This window comes from Balaenoptera borealis (assembly GCF_965194805.1).
Source record: "Balaenoptera borealis genome assembly, chromosome: 8".
Taxonomy (NCBI): Eukaryota; Metazoa; Chordata; class Mammalia; order Artiodactyla; family Balaenopteridae; genus Balaenoptera; species Balaenoptera borealis.
The window spans coordinates 104,289,423-104,304,414 of NC_138865.1; the positions used below are offsets into that span (position 1 = coordinate 104,289,423).

At 39.5% G+C, this 14,992-nt stretch overlaps 1 long non-coding RNA gene across 9 annotated transcripts in view; it reads right to left on the reverse strand.

Moving 5' to 3' along the window:
* Positions 1-14,992, reverse strand: part of LOC309633436 — a 360,009-nt gene that overhangs the window by 307,963 nt on the left and 37,054 nt on the right. For 6 of the 9 annotated variants that reach the window (XR_014247507.1, XR_014247508.1, XR_014247512.1 and 3 more), the window contains exon 3: positions 5,990-6,142. The exons of the other annotated variants lie outside the window; for them this stretch is intronic. This is a non-coding gene — a long non-coding RNA (uncharacterized lncRNA). The remainder of the gene's footprint in view (positions 1-5,989; positions 6,143-14,992) is intronic. 9 annotated transcript variants of the gene reach the window in all.

Sequence of the window (14,992 nt, forward strand, 5' to 3'; positions counted from 1 at the left end):
TCCTCTTGAACCTTGTCAGAAAGTCCTCATAAATCACATTCAAGAAAATATATTTAACTTCCATATACATATATATGAAACTTAAGAACTCAGACAAGTGGAATGAATTCCAAACTGTCAGTTTATAGCAGTAACTTGCCCTTTCAATTTGGGGCTTGAAATTTGGGGTGAGAAAGCTCTAATGGAAATAGCATGTTCTTAGAGAAACCAGAGGGTCTGCCTGACTTCTGAAATACTTTATATGGAGTGATAATTAATTTTGGAATTTAGAAGATGTTAGGTTATGGTCTCAGGTATTTGTGGGATTCCAATAGATCCCAGTTGCTAAACCTTAGTCTTTCATCTATGAAATGGGTTTAATTTTTCCATCTTGTGTTATGATTATAAAAGAAAACATATTCTTGAATTAATATAATACTTACAGTTGACTGTGCTCTTAATATATGCCAGGTGCTGTATTACAGACATTATTTACCATCATTTATTTAGCTCTTAATATGTACCAGCCACTAAGAATTAATATGTATTAACATGCTTAATACTCACACCATTCAAATAATATGGATGTTAATATTTTTACCATTTTATAAATGAAAAAATTGAGGCACAGAAATGTGAAGAATTTTCCCAAGGTCACACAGGTAATATATGGCAGAGGAGAGAATCAAAGGGAGGCTGTCTGCTCTTGGTATGTCCTATAATTTTTACTCTTCCTAATAGCACTAAAAACCGAGTATCGTGAATACGATATTTTGGGTAAGAAAATTAAGACTTACAGAGGATATATACCTTTCTCAAGGTTACGCAGCAAATTCATAAGAGAGCCTAGACTTAAAAGTTAACTCCAATATTACTTTTATCTTTTACTTTGCATATTATTTTCCTCATGCGCCCAGTCTCTCCATTTCAAAGCTTTCCATTCCATACTTTCTTCAGATTACATTGTCACCATTCTCTCTCTGAGCTAAAGTTGGGTGACATACAAGAGAGGTTGAATATTAGAGAAATCACAGATTACTAGATTTGGTATATACCCACGTTACCTTTAAGAAAATCATTAGAAGAACTTAATGTAAACACGTTAGTTTGACTCAATGGTATATCAACTTTAAAATACAATCTATAATTTCATTTTGAAGTTTAGCATGCTTTTTAATTTTTTACCACATTCATTACCAAATTAATGCCTTAAAATCATTAACACATTATCATATTCCCCTAACACAGGGAAGGCCTATTGATTCCAAACTCAAATGTAATCAGGATTAGGATTTCTGAGTTCTCACTCTTTGTTACCGGTAAGGTATGCAGTCATGTGTAGAAATACTCTGTTGCATTTTATAGTCAAGTTTGGCAGAGTCTCCTAAAGTCCTTTTTCTCTAAGACAGAGAGTGTAGAATAATTGTTAGAATTTATAGTTTTTGCCTCATTGTCACCTTGTGAAAGCTGGTTTTCACCTTGACCAACATTCATAACACCGTTCCACAAAAGTTGTTCAACAGACAAGGAGCTAAGCTATAAGGCATCATGATTTGACTTACACTAACTGAAAAGAATTTGTTAGTGTTATGAAACCACCAAAAGTGCAAAATATAAATTGGCCACATTAGAATGAAGACACGGTATAGAAAGTTATTGGTTACAGAGTCGTCAGAATTAGAAAGAAGGATATCATGAAACTACATTAGATGCTCACGTGAATATTGTGTTTTGCAGCTTGCAAAGATCTTTCAGATATCTCATCTCATAGAATGCACACAACCACCCTATGAGGCAAGTATTCTTTTTTAAATATCCCCAAAATAGGGATCAGAGACAGGGTAGAACTACCCAAGTGTCTGCAGTTAGCAAGTAGTGGCGCTAGGATATGAATGCAACTCTGACTCCAGAATCCAAGTAGAAAAAGCGTTAAAATCCTATGGGCTTTCGTTCTGTCTGCTCTGGTACTGGAATCTACTGGGCCCCCACTGAATGATTTTGGTTTCTCTTCCTTCTTGTCCTCTTCTTTTCTTTTACAGTTTTCTTGGCCACATTTGTGGGAAATGACTCCAATTAAAACTTCGTGAGGCCAAGGCTGATTAATGTATCACTGACCACAGATTCTCCAGGATGTGGCCAAACTTCAGTTCCTCAATTGTTTGTCATCTACCTCCATCCTGTCCGGCACCCTCAGGACCTTCTATTGCCAGGACTCAGGGCTGGTTTCCTTGACCGACTTTGGCCTCCATGGTTAGAGATTGGACACCTAGTTCATGTTCCCAGATGGGGCCATTTCTGTGCCTTGTTTTCACACGAACACTTTAAAAACACAAAGTCCTAAAGACTCTACTTTCTTTTCTACCTTCCCTAGATGAAGGGCTTATCTGCAAGCTCCTCATTTTCTTCTGCCTCAAGATAACATCTTGGGTCTAGAGCAGGGCAAACACTGACTCAGCCTTTGCTTCAGCATTTTCACTTTCTTTGGGGTCTTGTGAACTGAAATTTTGGTTCTTTAGGACCTTGAACTCTAACTCTCTAACACATTGTACCATTTATGCCCTTTGACTCACTTAGATTACCAACATATGTATACATACATATATATACATACATACACACGCATACATATCAGTACATACATACATACATAAAAGCTGCTGTCTTACTATCCACCATGTATTGTCATAGGATTTGTGTGAAGATGGAGAGAGGTTTCATATCTGGCTCCATTCTTCAAGTACTGGGTCGGCCAAAAGTTCATTTGGAATCATGGAAAAAGCCGAACGAACTTTTTGGCTAACCCAATAGTTCAATTATATCTGTATCCCTGTCTAACCATTTATCCAGAGAGAAACAGAATGAAACCCAAGTTTGTTTGATGTTGAAGCCAGCAGTCTTTCCACCTCCCTGTAGGGGTACTTTGAGATATGAAATATGGTGAGCCAAAGACTTTTACTTGCCTCCCAATATCCATTCTGCTAAAGTTTCCTTTAGCCAGGACAAAAATTCTAGAGCAAACGTTAGGATTTCTATTTTTGGTCCCAATGTCTGTCACCTGGGCCAGTTTTCATAGTCCCAGCCCCAGCAGCATTGAGCCACAACTGTCAGCTGAGCACATTACCATCCACCTATGAGATTTCCTTTCCCATCCAATTTTCTCTTATGTATTTGGGTGCAAAATGGGATAAAGTTCTGGCTAAAGATATGTAAGCTGAAGTAGTGTGTAGAAGGTCATTCTAGGAAGTCTTCTTAAATGAGAAGCTATGTGCCCTTCCTTTTCCTCTTTTTCCTTCCTGATGCTTGGAGCAAAGATTTGATGCATGCCACTGCAGCAGCCAATTTGGTCCATGGGAATGAGGTGCATACTCAAGGGATGTTGGACAGGAGAGGTAAAAGGATCCTGTTCTCTGACATAAATAGAGCCACCATACCAAATTCAGACCTCCAACCCACAACTCACTTTAAAATAGAGGAGAGCTGGGCTTCCCTGGTGGTGCAGTGGTTAAGAATCTGCCTGCCAATGCAGGGGTCATGGGTTTGAGCCCTGGTCTGGGAAGAGCAACTAAGCCCGTGTGCCACAACTACTGAGCCTGTGCTCTAGAGCCCGCGAACCACAACTACGGAGCCCATGTGCCACAACTACTGAGCCTGTGCTCTAGAGCCCGTGAACCACAACTACTGAGCTCACGTGCCACAACTACTGAAGCCTGCGCACCTAGAGCCCATGCGCCACAACAAGAGAAGTCACCGCAATGAGAAGCCCACACACTGCAACGAAGGGTAGCCCCCGCTCGCTGCAGCTAGAGAAAGCCCACACACAGCAACAAAGACCCAATGCAGCCAAAAATAAATAAATAAATAAATAAATTTATAAAATAGAGGAGAGCTAAAGTTTTGTCTTATTTTGAGGTATTGTTATTTATTTCCCTTATATACAACTGAAACAAGTGACAATTAATATAGATGGAGATCTTTAAAAAGGATGAATAGAGAGAGTTAAATGTTGATAAACTAAAGGATGTTGGCATGAATAGAGGAGATCTAACATCGCTATTGTAGCTAAGGGAAATTTGTTCAGAAATGTAGATTATTCCAGTGTTACCTGTTACCTCTGCATTCAGACAGCTTACATATAATACCCTCTTATTCCTTCCAGTCTTATCTGAAAGGACAAAGTCTGCAATCAAATCCCTGGAATCTCCACTTGCTAGGTGTTTGACATTGGATGAACTCATTTATCTCTCAAAGTCTTATTTCTACATCAAAGATATGGATTATGAGTTATCAGTAAATTATGGTATGTGTGCCTGGAACAGAGAAGGCACCAAGTAGTAGAAATTCCCATAGGAACAGACACTCTCTTCAATTTCAGGGACTTCATTTCTGGCTAGCCTTAAAGGAGCTAGCTAACTGTATCCTCCTGAGAAAACCTGTCCCCCATATTCGTGCTCTGTTCCCTTTCCTCTTTGGACACGTAGAGAGATAAGTTCCAGTGATTTCACTGTGATTCCATTAGCATTAAATGGAGTGCACATGACCCAGGAGAATTGAGACTCTGTCAGTGGAAAACTCTAAGTGGAAAGGTTCCTGTCCTTGGAGCTGCGCTTTAGAAACCTTGTCAGTAAGAGCTTTTGTCTTAGGGGTTTGTAAATATTTATATTTTCAAACTACTATGAGAGGAACAACAGCCATTCCACATGAATGGATTACGTTAAATGTACCCAAAGTCTGTAATTTAAGCTGTCAAACGTGAGGAAATACCAGACTTAAGGCTGCCATTCCAATCCGCTCAGAATAAATAAGGACTCTGGGCAGAGATCTTCCACACAATGGCTCACAGACATATGGAAGATGTTACTAGGGAAGACGACTGAAGAGAAGGAAAAACACACTAAATGAATTCAAGAAATACCTAGTCTTTCTTCCAGAGAGGGAAGGGATTGGGGATTGAGGGAGAAGATTTTTGGCCCAGAAGCAAGGAATTGGGATTAACATTAAACCAAGAATGAGGGGTGGCACGTGGAGGCTTTTCCTGTTCCTAAGGCATTTGTCTGTTTTTCATTTATTGTTTGGTCTGGTGATATGACACCAATATAGGAATCAAAATGTGTGTCTGAACTGGCGGGATGAAGGATAGGGGATTTATTTACTGTGGAAGTTCTGTGTTAAGCGTGTGGTGGAGTTTCCTAGCCCATAAAACACAGGTGGAAGGTGTGTTTATTGAACAGGAAAAAAAAAAATGCATTTCAGGGAGAGATTGACCAGTGGGTCATATAAATTTGATTCAATTCTACAGGCAGGTACTAGCCACCTACTTTGTGCCAGACATGGGCAGTGAAGCTTGAGAAACAATCTTATTTAGTGGAAAGAGCTTTAGCTTCTTGTCCTTACTCTGAAGTTCACAAATTTTGCAGAATGAGGCAAATAACTTCCCCTTTCTGAGCATTAGCTCAAAATGCCAGTGCTTTCTTTTTAATGACTAAATACTGTTAGGTGACTTGGCGAAGGTATGGGACAAAATGGGCTTGCTAATGCTCTCCTATTAACCCTCCAGTCTAGATTTTGAGAGAGCTCCAGGTGTGGTATTCTGTGTTACTATTCACTGATATTCCATGCTCTTCTCTGTGGTACCCTTAACTGTGACAGGATATAACATCCCATTCTTTTTAACTCAGGTGTGATCAAAAGACTTGGTTGTCCAGTGGGATAAACAGGAGTGATATATCTGAGAGGAAGATATTAGAGCCAATGAGAGGTTCACTGTATCTATGTTTTCTTTCCTTCTGCCCTGATGACCAACAGTGGTCCAAATAGAAGCTAATCCATCAGCCTGGTTCCTGGAATGATGACATGAAGATATGCTATTGCCCACCTGCCATGGACATATACCATCAGTGGTTTTAAGTCACTGAGATTTGGGGGTCTTTTGTTACTGCAGCAAAACATACCCTTGCTGACTGAAACTCACAGGATAAGAGACAACTCTAATCTACAAAGTATACATTCTTACCTTAGAATATCCTAAGTCACGGTGATCCTAAGTATCACCCTGGTCCATGGCAGAAAGAGAAGAGCGAGCAAATTCTAAATTTTCATGGTCTTTCACCCAGTCAAGAAATGTAGGCCAAACTCTATCATCCAGAAGTTGATTTACTTATTTCTCCTGTATAAGAAGGAGAAAGTAGAATTAGGGTAAATGACAAAATGTGTTACTTTAGTGAAGTCTCCTGAGAAAGGAAATATGACTGTTCTCCCCCAACAATACTGAAGATTTTTGAAGAGGGAGGTGACACACTCAGATCTCTTTCTGAAATCTCTCTCTTGATGCACTTTGGAGGATGGACTTGAGTGTATATGACTGTAGCTAGGTTGACCAAGTAGGAAGGACTACAGCAGTAAGGATAAATGAATGAGGAGGGCAGTTTTAATAAGGACAATTGCAACAGAGATGAGGAGAAGACTGCAAATACGAGAAGTCTTTTGCAGGCAAAACTAATAGTGAGGGTTTAGATGTGTGGAAGAAGTGTAGCTAAAGATGAGCGACAAGACAATGGTCACATTATCCATAGAGAGGAAAACTGCATGAGACAACTCAGTTTAAAGTGTTGAGTAAGCATTTTAGTTTGGGGGTTTCCCTTATGCTTCTGCACAGAATCAATGATCACATGGTCCTGCCCTTTGGGATCATGTTCAGACACAGACCACTGGGCAAGATGCATCATTCAACTGGCCAGCTGTGATCCTTTTAGTACATTTACGTTGGATTTACTGGAAGACCACATTGTTTATGGTTCGTGGGAGGCATTCACAAGTAAAAAAAAGCAGAGCTTTGACCACAGTTGTGGACCCTGAGACGGGAGACGGCTGGGCATTATGCCAGGAGAACAACCTGAGGAATTCTACAGGCTTGGGTTCAAATTCCAGCTCTACCATTTTCTAGATGTTTGGTTTACTTAAAACCGCTGAGTCTCAGTTTTCTCACCTATAAAATTAGGTATAATAATATGTACTTCAAAGGACTGTTGTGAAGACCCCAGGACTCTATCAATGTGATGTGACCAAAACATAGCAGGCATTCCATAAATGCTATTTCCTTTTCCTTTTCCTTTCCCACATACCACTTAAATGATGTGGAATGAGATTGTCTTTGAAAGACACCATTGAATGATATGCTTGTTATTGGTCAACTCACCCTTTCATTTTGGGAGCCCCAAAACTATCTTTTATGGTAAATCAAAGGGATTTTGCCATCAAAGAAAAGAGACCAAACATTTTTGGTTTGCTACCCATTGAAAATAGCTTAAGCCAGAAGGGCATTTTGCCTGGAGGAGAGATGACTTCTATTGGTATGTGCATGGTGGGAGTGGTAGGGGGGAGCCAGTGGTCACCATTTCCAAATATCAGATGGTCATCAGAAGAGTGGGGGAAGTGATGTGCTCTGTGGTCCAGACAAGAGAACTCTGGCCAGTAGGTCAAAGTTATCATGAGACATTCCTCAGTTCAATTCACTGCAGCTAATAGCCCTACAATGACTCTTTGGAGGCAGTCAGTAGTGTAACTGGATGTATGAAAGCTGAAGTCAGGTGAACCCTGGGCAATTAAGCAAGGAGTAGAGATTCCCACACTTGATGGGAGGGTCTACCAGATGCAATTCAAGGCAGCAAACCTGTAATGAGGGTCTGGTACATGTAAGACTCCGGCTGTAATCTGGGAGAGAAACAGGTTCAAAGAAGACAGTGTCTCTCCTCTTAAGCACACATAATCAACTCTAAATTCTTTGATTCCAGGATAGATTTAGTGACTCAGCCTTCCCCACAGGTTAGTCAGTTCAGTCCCAGGCTAGATATTATAAATTGTCCATCCTGTGTACTATTTATTCTGATCCTCTCAGGCAGAATTATCCAGTTGGAATTTGTTTCCAAAAGAAAGTACTCATGCAAACTTCACTTTTAATAGAGGTGTGTCCTCAAAGTTAACATGAAAATTGAAAAGCAAGTTAATGAATTATGTCAAAGCATATCTAACAAAAAGTGAATATGTTATACCAGAAACGACTTCAAGTTTGTAAAATTGGGTTCTAGGCTTATCTGGATAAAAACTAGCTGGATGATTTCCTCAATTCATCTCCCTTCTCTGATCCTCAGTATCCCTTTATGTGCTATATTGAATTTAGTAATTTCCACGTTCAGGTCCTGCACCAACATGCTATAGCGATGTTAATCATAAAATAAATATGTACTAAACATGTACTATATGTCAGATGCCATCTGAGGAAATGAAGTAAAGAAAGTAACAAGGCATAGACCCTGTCTTGGAAGAATTCATGTCTTGTAGATAAAGCAGCTAATGATGACAGGAAACAAGACATGAAGTCTTATTGATACTAGACCATATGGGCATGAAGATGTGTAAACAAATGATTCTGCCTTGAAAGATTATGGAAGGCTTTTTAAATGGGGTTGCAATAGGTTTGGAAAATCAAGATGACTCTCTTGATAATACAGATTCTTACATGTGCTTTAGCTAGAACTGTGTAGATTTATGTGCTATAGGCCAGAAGAATGAAAGCCAGAAAATAACAGTGAGAAAGAATTGAGTGCCAGGCACTACAGACCATGCGGTGTGCTAGGTACTTCACGCACATTAACTCAGTCCTCCTGACAGCTTGTGGTCAATGGTACCACCTCCATTTTCACTTTACATAAAGGAAACAAAGGTACAATACAATAAATTTTAGCTAAAATTACAACTCAGATCCAACGGTAGTGGTTAACCCTCAGGGTGTGTTGAGAAGGATTCAGAAGCCACCTACAATAAGATGGATAGAACGACATGCTTAATTAGGAATTCATACAACAAATATTACTGAGCTCCTTCTATGTTTTCAGCATTGTTGTAAATGAGTGGAAAACACTGGTGAAAAAAAGTAGACATTGGTCTCTGCTCTTCTGTTGCTGGTATTCTAGAAGACACAAGGAACAATAAATATAAAAGATAAAATGTATTTCTTGTTAGACACTGAAAAGACCTGTGGGAAACCAAGACAATGTAGCCAGGGTATGTGGGCTGTGCAAGCTAGCGAAATTGTTACAAGTTTCATGTGGTGGACAACATAGGCCTTGTTGAGAAGGTGGCATTTAAGCAAAGACATGAAGAAGGTTCAAGGGTTAGCAACAGCAGGGACATGGTAATGGTGGCACGTGAGACAACAAAATAGCAAAATGGACAGTAAAATCAGTCTCTAATTATAGGCCTCCGTGGCTCGAAACCTTCAATAACAGAATTCCAGTCAAGAAAACCAAGAATTATGATTTCAAATCTTACTAGAACCATTTTAAGCTTAAGGCAGACTTACATTTTCAAGCTATGAGATTTTGAAAAAAGTGACTTTCCTTTCGCTGAGCTCCCATTTTCTCATCTGTAAAATGGGCGACAAAATGTCTAACTGACTGAGTACTTGCGGTGATTTAATGAGATGGTGATTGTAAAAAACCTGGCATGGAGCCTGACACAGAGCTGGAGCTCTGTAAGTGTTTTTTTTTTCACCCTCTTGCAACTTTCAGGCATTAAAGGGGAAAGAAACAGTGAATGTTGTGCTTTGAAAAACCCACTCATTGGGCAGATGGTTCGGAAAGTTGCAAGTCACCACCCACCAGTTCAACTGCACTGTTGCAAGCTTATGTTCCAATCTTCGCTCAAATACTGACATAGCTTTGACTCACTTATACTTAGGGGTACCAGGAATATTTCTCTTTCCTATTCCCTGTTGGCCCAAGGACTGAACGATATGAATTGGATGTTACCATCCCCTTACCAACTCTCTGTGAATGTCAATTTTGTGAATTTAAAGAATTCATCTAATGTCATTGAGCTGTGAAGTTTTTACAATTTTCTTTTTATGGGTGAAAAAAAGAGGAAATACAAAATTGATAACGCAGTCAAAGTGTATCATACGGAAGAATTTTAAGGTAGGAAGAGTAGATGAATCTGATTTGTAGACTGGTGATAGTCAAGTAATTGAAACATTTTTTCACATACATCTTTGGGATTAGGAACTCCACCTAAAGATGGTTTAAATAAGCCTCACTGAAGGGCATGGGAAGTAGTGTTTTATGCAATTTTGCTTTGGTTCAAATCTCACTTACAATACCTATTGTGCATTTATTGAGATTCTGTGTACACCAGGCACTATGCAAGGAATTTTAATATCCCGTCTAATTTAAGCCTTAAAACAACTCTGTGACATGGGAATTTTATCTCTTTACATAAGGAAACTGAGGCTTTTTATATCCTTACTACATAAGGAAATAGGCTTGTTTGTATGAAATTTTTCTTCAAGGTCACAGAACTCCTATCCTTCAGAGTCAACAGTCAAATCCTGAATCCCTTTTACTCCTATGTTTTTTTCCATTATATACAACACTGTTTCATAGTTTTAATCAAACAGGTTTTGTAAGAGAAGTTCAAAGTATAGATCTGCAGTTTATATCACACAGCTCAAAAAAGTTTGTTTTGGGAGAGAATTTTCATAGTGTTCTAGAATAATTTTAAGAGAGGGGGTACACTTTCAAATACAAAATTTATCTAAGGTAAGAACTAAATTTCAAAGCATTGTTTCCTGTTTCAGCATAACACCTTAAGACGACATGTCATGAATGCCATACCTGCATTTTCTACATCTTTACTCCCTATTGATGCAGAAGTGTAGACAGATGAGACAAGAGAAATGCAGGAGCCCATATCTAAGTGGTTTCCAGGGGCAAAGGGGTAGAACAGAGACAGCTGTCCTGGGAGGCAAGAGCAGACGTTCTGGTTCTTGATTGGCAGGTAATTTGTTTTGCGAAGATCTTGGTCAATTTGCTTTTTCCTCTCTCAGATTAAAAACAGGTAACTATTTTACATTGGATAGTGTATATATGTCCATGCCACTCTCTCACTTTTTCCCAGCTTACCCTTCCCCCTCCCCATATCCTCAAGTCCATTCTTTAGTAGGTCTGTATCTTTATTCCCGTCTTGCCCCTAGGTTCTTCATGACCTTTTTTTTTTTTTCCTTAGATTCCATATATATGTGTTAGCATACGGTATTTGTTTTTCTCTTTCTGACTTACTTCACTCTGTATGACAGACTCTAGGTCCACATATGTATATGTATAACTGATTCACTTTGTTATAAAGCAGAAACTAACACACCATTGTAAAGCAATTATACTCCAATAAAGATGTTTTAAAAAATGCAAATTAAAAAAAAAAAACCAAAAACAGGTAACTTTTGCCTCCCTGGCACCCAGCCCCCACCTGTAGTTTCAGTGTTTCTCTAGGATCGAATGGGTGTTTTCTGCTCCCTTATATGGGAAGCTCCTTGGATTGGCCATTGAGTGTAGCTCCTCTGATTCAGTTCTTTCCTATTATAAACCCTGGAAATGAAGAGGTAAAATTGTCTTGAAACATCACCTAGTCCTACCCCTTAATGGTCAGACGAGAGACACGGAGGATCACAAAAGGCTAAACTTTGGCTTCCCAAAGCCACATGTCAACTCAAGGCAGAGAGAGGGCCAGGGCCAGGCCCCTGCATCCCAGTTCAGTGAACCTGCATTGCTCCAGCATGATTAAATCTGACGTCAGACCTCACAGAGAGATGATGTTTCGTTGTTCTGTTCCGTTATCTTTGTCCAGACCGTACAAGTTTTTCCTTCATAATGAAAAATGATCACCCTTCTTAAAGAATAATTGAAATGAAAAAGGCAGTGTAATCATACTGCATCTGCAGATATTGGCATTTCAAAACACTGAGTGCATAATAAAATAATCCTTAAGGAGATCAGTCATTGTCCAAACACACTGGCTGCTCTGACTTCCTCCAGGGCACTCTCACCAATATTAATATTGTATTGAAAAATATTCAAGGTCTTCTGTCTTTGGTCTGCATTACAGTGTCTGAAATGTTTTAATATTACACAGTAGTTTCCTTTAATAGAAGTGCGATGGCCAAAATCGTGGAGGTAAGACTCTAGCTCTGCAATTTACCTGGAATTATGTTTCCCTCCAGACCCTGGGCTTTCTGGGAGACAACCAGAAGCCCTGCATGATAAAAGGGTATGAAGTCAAATCATATCATGTCAGGTTTGCAAAAAAGAGAAGAAAAGCTAATGCAGAGTGGGGAAAAGAAGAAGATTGCTCACCACGGAGAAGGCTTCTTGTGCTTCCCCTCATTCATTCCTCGTGACAATCCTGTGATATAGTTATTATTTAAAAGTGAAGAAACTGGAGCTCATGGACACTAAATAGAGAGTTCAAGGTCATTAGTGTGCAGGTAGAAGACTAGGTTTTAGAACTGCAGGACTTTCTGAATTCAAAGACTGTGCTTTATTTTGGCTGTTCACATTACTTCCAGTGAAGGAACAGGTTATGTTTATGTTGAAAGATTGCAACTGTTTTTAGAGATGGTAGATCATTTTTTCACCTTCAAAAATCAATGTCAATTTAGAGAGTAGAGAACAGATTTTCTTCCCTTGTATCCTCAGAATGCTGAGAAGGGAATACAGATGGGTATAACAGAAGACATACTTTAAGAGAAGAGAGGCTGTCCTAATGGTAAGAAGTATGATTTTGTTAGGTCAGCCTCAGAAATTGCACGTTTTCATAATAAGTGTAATCAATAAGCTAAGCAACGACCTCACAGAGATATAGGGAAGATTCAAGTCTTAGATAGGACTTTGGACTAGGAAATCTCTACATTTCTATGATTTGTCATTTGATCTGCAGCACTTTGGTTAACACAGAAGGTACATTCGATTCCTGTAATTTTAGGTTCCTAAGTTTTGTCCAAATGCATATTTTTGCAAGAAAAAAAAAGATCCTCGGCAGTGTTATATTATGGCTTTTGGCTGAAATCTCATGCCTAAAATGTGCAACTGAAATATGGCTTTATGGAGGAGCTCCAAGTTTTTCAGAATTATGTACTGTTTGAGAGGGGTCAACCGCAGAACTGCACATCTCTGCCGTGTCTTCAAACCCTCTGAATCGCTGAGGTCTGCAAAACGAATTGGGAAACCTTCAGAATGGGAGGTCTTTTTGGCTTCCCATCCTCAAGCTGCTCTCCTGCAGAACAGGAACCAAAAAACAATATACACTCACTCAAAGCCACCAGGCTGGAAACTCACTAGTGTCAGATGAAGGCAGGCTCCGGAGAACTGTAAACTAGGTGAAACTCCTCTCTGATGCCCTGAAGCCTCCGTACACCACAAAATATTGGAGGTGAAAAGTCTCAGCGATAATTTTTTTCAGCCAGGGACACTACACTGAGGCTCAGAAAAGGGAAGGAAACTGTTTAAGAAAACACAGTGACTTTGTTTCAAGATTAGTACTAAATTCTAAGTTCCTTGACTCATTTAGTGCTTGAGGAATTACAGAATTTCACGATGAGACAGAACTTTGGAGATCATCACTTCACCAGCGTTACCCCAACTGGATATTAGTAGGTTTCCATGGGAAAGGGGTTTCCTGATCAAGTAAGTTTATGAATCAGTGCCTTCTATATTAGCGATCCATACTGCCCATGTTCAAAGCTCTGAGGCATCTAGCAGAAAAGACCTGCATTTGATTTTAATTAAATGTTTCCCAAACTCATTTGACTGCAGAGCCATTTTCCTTCTGGCCACCTACTGACATACTGGGAAACACTTGGACTTTGCAGAATACAATTTGGTAGTGCTGATACTGACTATTCTCTCTGGATACTTAGTTTTTCTACCAGCAGGGCCACCACATAGTGTCCAGCTAGAGTGTCTACAACAGCAATGAGGCCCTTATCAAACCATAAGTTCACTGAGCAGATGACCATAATATGTTCCCAGTCAGGTCTCCTGTGATGAAAACAAGGGCTTAATGATTATGTAACTGTTCCTCCCACAGGCATCCCTGACACGTTTTTCAACAATTCCAATCATTAGGATGCCAATCCTAGTATTTGCTCCAATTGCCTTGCTGCAAGCCTGGTCCTCAATACTGATCTCTCTACACAGATGACAGCCTTGCAAAGACTTCAAAATGCTGATCATGACTCCCCTTCTCTTAGAAGCCTGAACCTCTCCTTGTTAACCGCTCCTTGGTTATTTTTCTGTTTCTTATACAGCATGGTTTCAGGTCTCCTCACCATTTTGGCCACTGATTCCAGTTAAAACCATGGGGTTTTGTACTATTAGACATATCTAGATTCAGTTTTTTAGTTACTCCACTTGGTAGATGCATGAGATTCTAGAAAAATTCATGACCTTTGTTAATCTCAGTATTTTTTTTACCTAACTAATTAGAGCTATTTAATATCTGTCTTATGAAATCAACTCCATACATCTATGGTGATAAATAAATGACGATGCATGTATGACCTGCAACATAGTATTCAATATATTTTATTTAGCCTTGGCACCTTTGTTCCCAGAACCTCACTAATTTCTAGGAATCTATTCCAAAGCAGTGTCATTTGGGACAATCTTGTGAACATTTGGTTAAATAAGTAAAAATAGAAGGTGATACCAAGGGAGGTGATTGTCCCTCTATATCTGACCACTTCCAGAGAACTGAGTTCCATTTCTTCCTCATATGTTACCAAGATGCAGTTGCCTTCTCTATCCAGTTCTGCTCCCCTCACTCCTTTATTGGTGTTCCTGAGAGCACTCCTCAATAAACCACCCACATGCCTCCAGTGATAGTCTGCTTTTTGGGGCACTCAACCTATGACACTCAGAAATAACATGGGGATTTGGGGGGAGCGAAGGTAACTGAGGTCTTGCATGTCCAAAGGAGTGATAAGCTAGGCAGTTTCAGGTCATAATAGCAATGTGCCCTCACTTCAAACTCTCTTGAGGTGGAGAAGTCTGGAGAATACAGGTGTTTAGCCTCTCTGTCACCTGGACTTAATTTAGTTTCTATTTGGACACAGAATTCTTGTCTGCTCTGTAAGGAGGTACACATTTTATAAAGTTCTGGCTAGTGAGAAGAGATAAGAAAGAAGTGA